We start from the raw sequence: 11575 nt of genomic DNA, 5'->3' as shown, positions 1-11575 counted from the left end.
ATGACCCCAACATCTTATTCGTAAGTTTTTTCTAATATCCGAAGAAGGTTAAAGAAACCATTCATACCATCCTTCCCCCTGTGAAATGCTTGCACATCTGTTATCAGTCCAAGGTTGTTGAATGCAATGTGTTATAATTTGAGAAGCTCTATGTCGTGAGTTTTATGTGTCATTAGATTCGGTTCAAGTAAATACAATGGCACGCTTGTTTTGTCAGCGATAACAGCACAATTATCAGGAATATTTTGACTTCTCCGAATTTAACGATATTATATGTGTATGAGTTAAGGTATGTTTATTTGATGAAACAGATATCTTATTTATATTTGCCTTCGCAGAAGTGCATCTACATAACGTACCGTCTTTTGTCAATTTATTGTCATCTTTGTAACGTTTGTCAAAAAGGCAAACAATACAAAGAAGACAAACAAGACGAAGGACCCAAAGAAGACAAAAAAGAAGTAGACAAAGCAGTCAAAGAAGACAAAGAAGACAAAGAAGACAGGAAGACAAAGAAGATAAAGAATACAAAGAAGACAAAGAAGACAAAGTAGACAAAGAAGACAAAGAAGACAAATGCTACTGTAACTCACATTTCAAATAAAATTATTGAATGAATAACTCGATGCATTAAGAAACTGACTCGTCATAAGCCTGTTTAGTACTGCATAACAAATTAAAGAAAAATACTTGATTTCGATCAAACCGGTATAAACTAACCGATCGGTCATGAGTAGGTAATAGTACCCTACATCCGAAAAGCGCGTGTATATTGACAACACATTCGCAGCTCATCATACGTGCCTGGTTAAGTAGTAAAGTGTTGGCGGCTTACAACTCTCTGGAGAAGAAGACGCCACCGCTAGCTTAGACGCGAGGCGCAGTCAGTTCTCGACCGGCTTCCGATTCGAATTAACACGTCGTCAACGAACATGCGGGTGCACGCGATACGCGACGCGCTTTGCTTTACTGAGTGTCTGGTGAAGTTCGACGTGTTCTGTTTTGATAGAAACGACGATTATCCGGTATATCGTCTATATGCATTTATTTGCTAACTTGTAGCTCTTATCTGGCGGTCCTAGTCATCGGCTTTCTCGTTAATGGTAAAATGCTTGGTAGTGCTGGAAGGTAGTACCATCTGAATGTACATGTTCAGCAACATTGTGAATGTGTCAGCAAATATTGTATACCGTGTGTTTATCCACATCAGGGAGTTGCCCGGTGGCGAAATCCAACAGCTGACCTACCAACAAATGACAGTGCTACCGATGTACTGAATACAATGAGCTCAACATGGCACTGTGTTTCCTGAGGTTCATTTTCGTGTTAGAATGTTAAGAAAATTAGTTTTATGATCAGTTGTTTTCATAACCATGCAGACATGTGCACAACAAGAAAAAATGTATGAATTTTGCGCAATGGAAACGTATTGGATATTTATTTATTTATGTTATTTATTTTGTTTAATTGTTTATGCTACATGATACAAAGATGGTGGGAAATTGTCGTACCATTCAATAATTGGCTTTGGTAACGGCTAGCTTGTCTGATTCAGTTGATAGGATGCTCGACTGATCAAAATGACCTTGTTTTGCATTCCAAATTTTGTTCTTAATTCTGTGGAATAATCTGGCAAGAAAATTATGAGATTCATATGCTGTCATTTTTCACGTTCGGACAAATTGGCTTGATATTTGTTCCTTATACTATGTTTGCACTATGGCTTATTATAGCTTGGTGACGGCTTGTTGTGTTTGCTGTCGTCGTGCAGCAACCGGTGGTGTAGAAAGATGCATCCTCCCTGATTGCATGGAACTTTCATCTCACAAGTTTGGAAGTGCTTCTTCAAACACTTTCGACAGAGTTTCTTCTCGTTCACTAACGCCCATCGAGCATTCGGCAACATTTTCAGGAAACTGCTGCACTTTTCAAGGCTATCACACATATTGCCGCATGCCAGACACTTTTTGCGATCGACTTTTTCCTGCTGATGGACGGAATGCGCATGGACGTAGGCCTCATCCTTCCGGACTTTCTCTCTATCCTGGTTTCCGGTTTCTGCGGTTTGGTCCATACAGCAGGTCTAATCACCTGACTTAATGCCACAACCATCTACCCCAGCCAATCGTTGAAATGCAATGACGTAGCAGCTCCAATCTCCATTCGATGGAATGCCCACTTCATTTTCAATGTCGATGGCAGGCTATCCTCCAGCTCCTGTAGCAATGCCATGTTGTACAATCGTTCTTCCAACTGACACACTTATATAGTCGCGCAAAGGTTCTGAACTGCCACGCCGAAGTCAACAATGTCTCCATCTTCTCCGCCTTCGGTGGCGGCATCATCCGAACTCTCCGGATCATAGTCTACACGATGGATTCTGGATTACCAAAGAGAGTTTTGAATCGGCTCATGATAACTGGAACGTTGTCGGGGTGTAGAAGAAGGCTTTTAACGGCGTTCAATGCCTTGTCATGTAGACTTCTCTCGAGATGATCAAGCAGCTCATCGTTCCTAAACCATCACAGAGAACAGACATGGATGCTCGAACAAAACTTCGTGTGTAAAGATTTAAATCGCACCTCAGCGCCGCCAACGCAGGCTGCCCGACATAAAAACTCAATCTCACTAAGTGATGGCGTTGGCATACACTACATAAACAATGTAGTGCTGCCACCTAGGAACGATTCGGAATACACACTTGCGCTAAAAAGTAAAATACGGCAAATTTTAACCATATTTATCAGCACACTAGCACCGCGCAACGGGGGCATAACGACATACTTCAAAATAATCAGTACAAACTTTTACACAACCACACGAATGAAGATGAACGTCTGTTCTCTGTGTTTAAAATACGTGGGAAGAAATTTTGTGAATGACATTGTCGTGGTGTGCAGCCTCCTAAAACACCAGAATCATTGTTTGGACTACAGATGTCGCAAATTAATCGATTACTTCGATTAATCGATTCAGCGTTGTGATAATCGATTAATTTCGAATCGATTATTACCCAACGATTAATCGATTCAATAATCGAGAGGAATCGTGAGTAATCGATTAGTTACTAATCGATTAATCAGAATTTTACGACATCATAAGGATGTCGAAAATTAATTGATTATTTCGATTAATCGATTCATCGTTGTGATAATCGATTAATTTTGAATCGATTACTATACAATGATTAATCGATTCAATAATCGATAAGAATCAAGAGTAATCGATTAGTAACTAATCGATTAATCGGGATTTTACGACATCTCTAGTTTGGACCGTCGATTCTTTTTAACAACAGCCGCAGCTCAAAATTACAAAGTCGTGGTTTGTTCGCACTTTCTCAGGAACTGGTTTAAACGAACGGCTCGTTAGCGTTCGCACAACTCTATAATTTCCATCATACTGACGTCTGTGTTGGGACTGGATAAACGGGTAGTTCTGAAACTTTTACTGCGTTTGGCAAAAATTGAAATTGAGTTGAAATTTCAATAATAAAAAAATTATAAGGGTTGTGTACAAGACACGACCGCCCGACGTAAACTACGTGCTGTTTGGTGAAATGAAGAACCTAGCAAGTCCCATCATTCATGAATATTTCAAAATTGTTCTTTTGATTACTTTTGAGACAACACTGGTTTCGAGCAATATTCAAAACATGAAATTTGTTGGATACGACAATTAAAAATTTACATTTTGAAAGTAACTGATATATTTATGTAATTAAGTCAAAATTGTTAAATTCTCGAGTTTTATATAATATGAGAAGTTTAGTTTTGTTTGTTTAATTTGTTAGGGTTTTCACTTAAAAAAATTAATTTCATTGTTGTTTTTTATTTTTCGAAAAATCTTCTAAATGAGCTTAACTTAATTTGGGTATTTCTATTGCAAATAATAATTTTTCAGGTTAAATTGCAATCTTTACTGTATTTAACCATTAAAATGTCAGTAATCAATGATAATTACCGTCAAATCGCTGAAGGCGCACCTCGATGAACAAAGCGCACTCTCGATTTCGCTACTGACGGCATCGTTTTGATTGAACTGTCGCCATCGCCATTTGCACTTTGAATAAAATTAGTTTCGGATAAATATTCTCTTGTATAAAATTTTGGTACTAAAAATAATCCGATTAACTTTCGATAATGCGCAATTCCAATCCCTAACAGCAAAAATGAAAATTTTAGTTGACAGCTACTGATATCATCCATGCAATTAAATGTTCTAACTAACCAAAGTTCTACGTAACTAATCGAAGCTTGTCTCCAATTGACCAATTTTATATTGTTATTTTTCTCAATGGAACGCACTGGAAATCACTAACAGAACATAACCAAATTCAGAATCTTGCTAGAAGATTTTACTGAACGCCAAGAGTGTGCTGGTCACTAGTTGTTGCACTTTGGAAAAATCCTCTCAGCTTAACAACATTTTTCCAAGGAAATGATGGTCATCAAAAGAATCGATTTACTTTAAATGACTCCAATCACTATCAGCAATTACCGCAGCTCCACAGTTGACGACATCAACGCGGCAGCCGTTGTCGCTTGGATCGCAACCTTGCGAAATTTTCACTCCAGTGAGGCTGCCGTCCCGACTGTCGCTCCACCATCGTTGACTGCCCAACGCCATGATCCACTCTCCGCCCGACATTCGCCTCCAATGCTGGCTCAAGGCTACAAATGAAGCATCGTGTCCGCTCTCTGAGAATGCTCGAACGAAAATGACGCGCGCGTATGAGACACGAGTCTTTTATGCATAGAGAAATGGAGCGATGGGCGAAAAGGACCGTAACTTATAACAAACTGATGCCCGTGTTGGGGATGCAGGATTATTGATTGGGTCTGAATATTTACTGGGTTTGGAAAGAATTAAAATTTCCACTAGTTTAACGTTGATAATCAAAAGTTTCAATAACATTTGCAAATTGGTGGAGAGTTTCCGATGCGTTTGATATATAAATCTCAAAAATCCATCAAAAGATAAAGATTAACGTTTAAAATCTTACATGACTTCATGACGATCCCCAATTTTGAAATTTTCATCTTACACCCTGTATCAGAGCCTCCCCCTTAGACGTAGTTCACGTCAAAATGCTATCACATTACCAATTTATCATTCATATGAATATATTTACTCCAGCTACTCCCTCCGACACACGCTTGTGATTGCACTTCCGACATCAAACTTCTGCCATCGCCATGCGATTATATTTTGTGCTTTTGAGATGCAATTTTTAAGATTGAGATCCTTTAGATGCCATCTTTAAGATTGAATTTTCGGATGTGTTTAGAGATGTCGCAAATTAATCGATTACTTCGATTTATCGATTTATCGTTGTGATAATCGATTAATTTAGAATCGATTACTTCCCAACGATTGATCGATTCAATAATCGACAAGAATCTATAGTAATCGATTTGTTACTAATCGATTAATCGGGATTTTCCGTCAACGCTTAGATGTCGATTACTTCGAGTAATCGATTCATGGTTGTGATAATCGAATAATTTTGAATCGATTACTACTCAACGATGAATCGATTCAATAATCGTCAAGAATCGAGAGTAATCGATTAGTTAATAATCGATTAATCGAGATTTTATGACATCTCTAGATGTGTTTCGCACTTTGCACATAATTACAAATAACAGCAACCAAACGATTGCTCGAAGCTTGTGAAAAATGTTTGCTTGTTGCTGACAATAACAACTGGATGATTTTCTACAAAAGTACAGACGTCATCGTTGCGTCCCATCGATGATTTTGATTTTTCAAACGAATTTACTCTCAGTCAAACCCCCTTTCTCTCATGTAAAATTTATTGCCCTTAAAAGGACCGTTTTATCTGATTGATGATCGATCACGCGGCTTTCAAATCACTAGCTCAACAGAAGCCAACCGTTAGTCCGAGTCTTGCGAGAAAATGGCACTCGAGTGCTGCTGACGCAGATGATCCAAGATGATTTCCATCATACTGAATTTTCAGCCGCAACCTTTCTGTTGGAAGCGCAACCCACGCCATCGGTGGGAACGAATTTTCTCCAGCAAGAACGACGACGACCACCACCGATGCTGATAGATAACCGCTGAGGCCGCTTCTCACGAAATCTCGACCAAATGAAGCGCACCTATGCTGAATCTGGGACCGCTCTACCCTCTGTGCGATATATCGAACAAAATGGCTCACGCGCGTGGAAAAGCAGCTTTCATGTAAGCAATAAAGTGAAATATGTAGCCGCGCCCCTTTGAAGAGTGTTATGGTTGCAAATAATATTTGCACTCATACCGATAACAAAGAGGTGGGACTAATGGGCTTACTTTATTGATTACAAGAAAGGTGCTTCCTGCGCGCGCGGGCCATTTTGTTCAAGCTGTCGCGGAGAACGATCCCAGCGTCGGCATCGGCGGCAGTCGTCGGTGAATTGCTGCAACGTCAACACTTTTCAGTAAGAATCTTGCGTGAAAATTCCACTTTTCTCCGACGACAGCTGAAGCGATAATTTACCGCTGAAACGCCTTCCATTCATGCCAATCATTGCAGCGTCTTCATCCGAAGGGTGCTTATGATTCTGCTGATTCTTTACGACTGGACTGTCTGCCGTTGCCCAGCGATTGTGAAGAGAATTAATTTCGGATCAACTTCCTCTAGAACAAATGGTGATTTTCCAAAGAATCGATTTATCTTTTATAATGTGTATTAATAATCACTCATAGCGACAGAATCAAAGTCTTGCTTCATAACTTCCCTTTCTGCCGACGACAGGCAAATCGGCATAGTGAAAAAAATCTGTAGCAAACATCAATACAGTCGATAACAAACACTGAAGAAGTTTCCAAGTAGGAAACGAAATACGTATCTGCTTGTTGATACATAAAAAAGTTAATAGTGGAAGTAAATGGAAGAATAATAGTCTTTTAACCTTTTTAACCTCCTAACATCAATACATCAAATATATCAATTTCATCCGCATCACCACCGCTGAGACAGCCGTTTTCACTGGGACCGCTTCTGGACGCCCTGGTCCGCTCTCCGTGACATCCAGAATGAAAATGACGAGCGCACGCGAAACACAGAGCTTTTTATACACAGGGAAAACGAAACAGTGGATCAAAAGGCCCGTACCTTACTGCAATCTGATGTCCGTGTTGGGGATTTATGAACGGAATTGAATTTTTCACCCGGTTTGGAAAGAAATAGCATTTTCAATCGTTTAACGTTGATAATCAACAGTATCAATAGAATTGGCAAATTGCTGGAGAGTTTCCGAATCTATTGATAAGCAAATCTCGAAAATCCATCGAAAGATAAAGACGCTATTAGCGTTTGAAATCTATCCTAATTTCGTGACGGTCTCGAATTTGGAAATTTCGGTTTTACACCCTGTATCTGAGTCTTCCCCTTAGACGTAGTGTTACGGTAATGAACCGTAACAGTAGCTTACGTCAAAAAACTTCAATGAAATAGGCAAATTGGCGGAGAGTTTCCGATCGATGAACGTCCAGAATAAGGAAATTGCCCATAAAGAAATAAGAGTAGGAGCAATAAATGTATAAAGAATTTCCTTAAATGATGGAAATTTCCTACAATCAATAAGGAAATTTCCAAGAAACAAGAATATATTAGCATTTTTGAAGGTAAAAATGGAAAAAAAATTCCATAAAGAGATCAAAATTCTCCATTGAAAAAAAAAACAAAATTAATTCCATTTTTTTCATTTTTGCCTTTCTCGTATACAAAGTACACTGATCCCACATATATGGGTTACTTTGTAACAATAATAAGTCATTCCATTTTGTATGATTGTGGGGTCAGTGTATACATAATGGCTATAGGATCATTCCAAAACCGAACTTTTGATAGAAGGCTCAGAGACCCATAATGTTATATACCAATCGGCTCAGCTCGACGAATTGAGGTGACGTCTGTATGTGTGCAAAAATGTGAGCCACACTTTTAAATATGGATCTTTTTACTTTTTAATATGATGATATATGTTTGTTTCTTGGAAAACTCTTTTTTGTTTATGGAAATTTGGCATTATTTGGGGAAGTTTTACATTTACTTTACATTTACAATTGTTTCTACCCTTTATTTCGTCGTGAGAATTAGATTGGGAAGTTAATCTTTTATGGAAAATTTATAGTTTTTTGGAGGGAGTTTCATTTTAGTCTTTCTTTTAAAATGTCCGGAAAACACGTGAAATCTGCGGAAAATTGACCTTTGATAAAAGTCGTTTTTTACGCGGTTTTTGGGTTCTCCGAGATGTTTTACATGGTTTTGATTTATGCGGCACGTATCACCAGCTTAAAAAACAACTTCAGTGTATTCCGTAACTCTTCTTTTTAGTTCCTTGCCTAAACCGATTCTACGTTGGCCTGCTGAAGGTAGCTACCAAAGTTGGCAGATTACTTCATGAGCGCTATTTGCTTCTGAATAAATTCATTGGGTTCAAATTGCTAACCATTCTTGGAAGTGCCCATTGTATGCCATTTTTGGAAACTGTATCCATCAGGATTATTCAGTTTTCCCTTAAAATCTAGGAAAATTATACGTGAAACAAACCCAAAAAACGAATCTTTAGGTGTCATTTTTAAATCTTGATGGACATCCGAGTCAAAGCATTTTATTGTCCAGAACATTTCCTACTCCGATTTTGAGCCTCATGAAACACTGTGCATTAGCTACGTCGCTATCAAAAATGCAGGATAAGGTAGCTGAAAGCAAAATTCGAGAACGAGTGCAAAAAAAATGAACGCGAATCAGTATGCAAAATATACTCTGTTTACCTTTGCAAATTAATTAATTGTCCTGCGGTGGGTTGATTTTTTATGAGCTACGCGCCAAGCGGATCACATGTAGAGTAGTGTGCCTTTATCGATGTAGTTCTTTACGATCGGTTGAATGGTGGACAGTAGCGACGACGGTGGTCCGGCAGTATATTTGCTCGGTTGAGTTTGTTGGCGGTCATTGTGTTCCGGGCAGATTCATTCAGTTATTGTCAATACGCGACGAAGTCAAAATGTGTCGAACACAATCGCTAAGTGATCACCGGTGGTCGGTTTGTGCGTGGGTGTTTTTTTTTGTTTTTGTGTGTCAGTTTATGTCGTGTTATTCGCCTCTGCACTTTGAATTTAAAACTGTGACGGGAAGAAAACCGTGATGACTAAAGAGGTGCCCAGTGCGTGCAGTGCTTTCCCTGCATGCGCTAGTCACCCTTTGCGATATCTTAATAGTAAAGGAAATACGCACTTACTGTAGAGTCTCGTACGGTCATCAATAACTTCGCTAATGGATATTCGACATATTCGTAGAATGAATGTGATCATCTGGAGGTTGCGCCGATCGTTTGAGTTCAAATATTCAATCTACTGTAGCAAAGTGCTTGTACTTGAGTTCTACGGTGATTTTGTGCCTCAAATTTATAACTCAAACAATTTCTTAGTTGTACTAGTTCGCATAGTAAGACAAAGCTCTAAACTGGTATTCGGTAAAGATAAGAAATAGTGAAAACGTTTGATAAGAATCAATTGAAGGCTGTGGCAGCAATCTGCGATGGAATTCGTGTGGCCTCTAGTGCTGCGGCTCTAAACATACTACAGTCTATGTGTTCAGCAAGTAGGGTGCCGGTAGATTTTTAGTCCACTGTTTTAAATCCGACCCTTCTGCCGTATTTCTTACATTAACTCATACAAAATAAATATAAACTATATGCGTACACCGCATATGATACAACCTATTTTTTAAAGAACGTAAAATTTCATTCAATATGTACGAGCTCGGTGGTCTAGTGGCTACCGCTTCTGCCTTATAAGCAGGAGGTCATGGGTTCAATTCCAGGCTCGTCCCTTTCCTACTTTGTATTTCTATCTTAGTTCTTTCTGTGTTTCACGTTATACCAAAACGATTCCTACTGTTATAACCTTCCACACAATCCCAAAACCTCCCGTGGCACCTATGAGAGGTCGTAGAGTTCTCTGCATCTTTCTTAAGTAGGTGTCCAACAAACCATCCTTCCCCTTCCTCAGCATTCGCAAGGACGTGGCCAGGACAGATCTCGACTATTGGAGAGTACATTGCTTCCATCTAAGAGTTAGTGATTAGTCCCAAATCAATATCTGTGGTAACGGATGAAAGTGATGCTACTCTCATACAATAGTCTTGGCTTGTACCACCTACGAATTTGTGCGAACTGCTAAATGCTAATGCTAATGCTAACGTAAAATTTCATTTAATATGTGAAATAGATCCGAAGGGTTCAACATATATCCCCGATACTTTAATTTTGAAGATATATAGATGAAGATAGATGTGTAATAATTGTGGGCCCTCCTTAGCCGTGCGGTAAGACGCGTGGCTACAAAGCAAGACCATGCTGAGGGTGGCTGGGTTCGATTCCCGGTGCCGGTCCAGGCAATTTTCGGATTGGCTTCCCTGGGCATAAAAGTATCATCGTGTTAGCCTCATGATATACGAATATGATATACGCAAAAATGGTAACCTGGCTTAGAAACCTCGCAGTTATTAACTGTGGAAGTGCTTAATGAACACTAAGCTGCGAGGCGGCTCTGTCCCGGTGTGGGGATGTAATGCCAAGAAGAAGAAGAAGAAGAAGAAGATGTGTAATAATGCTATACTTACGAAAACATTTGTTTTTTTGTCATCCGATATAACAGCTTGAAACTTGAATTGCATGATTTTCTAAAAAAAATAAAAAATATTGTAGATGCCAGTATTTCAGAGCAGAATAACAGAAAACCACTAAAATACTTTTATATTATGGAAAAGTAATAACAAATTAAAAGGGATTATCATCTGATCAATGAATAATTGGGACACACCTATTCGATTGAATAATGAAAGTCCGCTACTCCGTTCTCAATTCATCTAACGTTCTACCACAATGTTTGATGACGGCAGCAACGCAAAACAAGGTGGCGCACACGATTAATGACATCATTCACCCCTGAGATTCTCGATCTCGTGGTATTGTATCGGTGCTCATTAAGAATTCCAAAACATTCTACACACATATGGACCACCACATCACAAACCACCCACCGCCGCCACCACCGCTCGGGCAGGTTGTTACCAACCGGCGAATGGCATCACAATCTTACTTGGGAAGAGCTTTATCGGACAAAAGTAGTTCTCAGCAGCATCAGCAGCAGCACCGCAAGACATCTTGGCAGCATCATCATCATCATGGTCTGTCTGTACTTCTGTTGTAGCTGGTGATGGCAGCCCATCGTATCAACCCCGGTGGAGTGTATGGCGATGATGGCAATTAGTGTGACCGTTTTGTTTTGCCTTTTCTGGCTTTTTTTGTGCGGACTGTGAGGGCCAGTATCGTCTCGTGAGCTTGAAATAATCGGCTTTGCAATCAGGAACAGACTTAATTTTCGGGAGTGCATTGGGCTGACGTTTTTGGTCGGATTTAGTGAAGATCATTTTTCACGGTGACAAAAGATTGTGAGGCGGTTTCTTTTGATATCTAAACGAATACCTAGTTGGAAATGGTATGAAGGTGCCTTATCTGAAAGCCGTTTGTATTGTTTGCTATTTTCTGATTTAGTG

General features: G+C 39.4%; 1 protein-coding gene across 9 annotated transcripts in view; it reads left to right on the top strand.

Moving 5' to 3' along the window:
* Positions 1–911: 911 nt before the first annotated feature.
* LOC134212939 (breast cancer anti-estrogen resistance protein 3 homolog) overlaps positions 912–11575 on the top strand; it is a 234339-nt gene continuing 223675 nt past the window's right edge. Inside the window, exon 1 of one of the 9 annotated variants that reach the window (XM_062691299.1) lies at positions 912–1103. The gene's annotated coding sequence lies outside the window, so the exon portion shown is untranslated. The other 8 variants (XM_062691308.1, XM_062691304.1, XM_062691306.1 and 5 more) reach the window with 8 other exon arrangements.

This window comes from Armigeres subalbatus, chromosome 2 (assembly GCF_024139115.2).
Source record: "Armigeres subalbatus isolate Guangzhou_Male chromosome 2, GZ_Asu_2, whole genome shotgun sequence".
NCBI classification, from domain to species: Eukaryota; Metazoa; Arthropoda; class Insecta; order Diptera; family Culicidae; genus Armigeres; species Armigeres subalbatus.
This window is presented reverse-complemented; position numbering and strand designations above follow the sequence as displayed.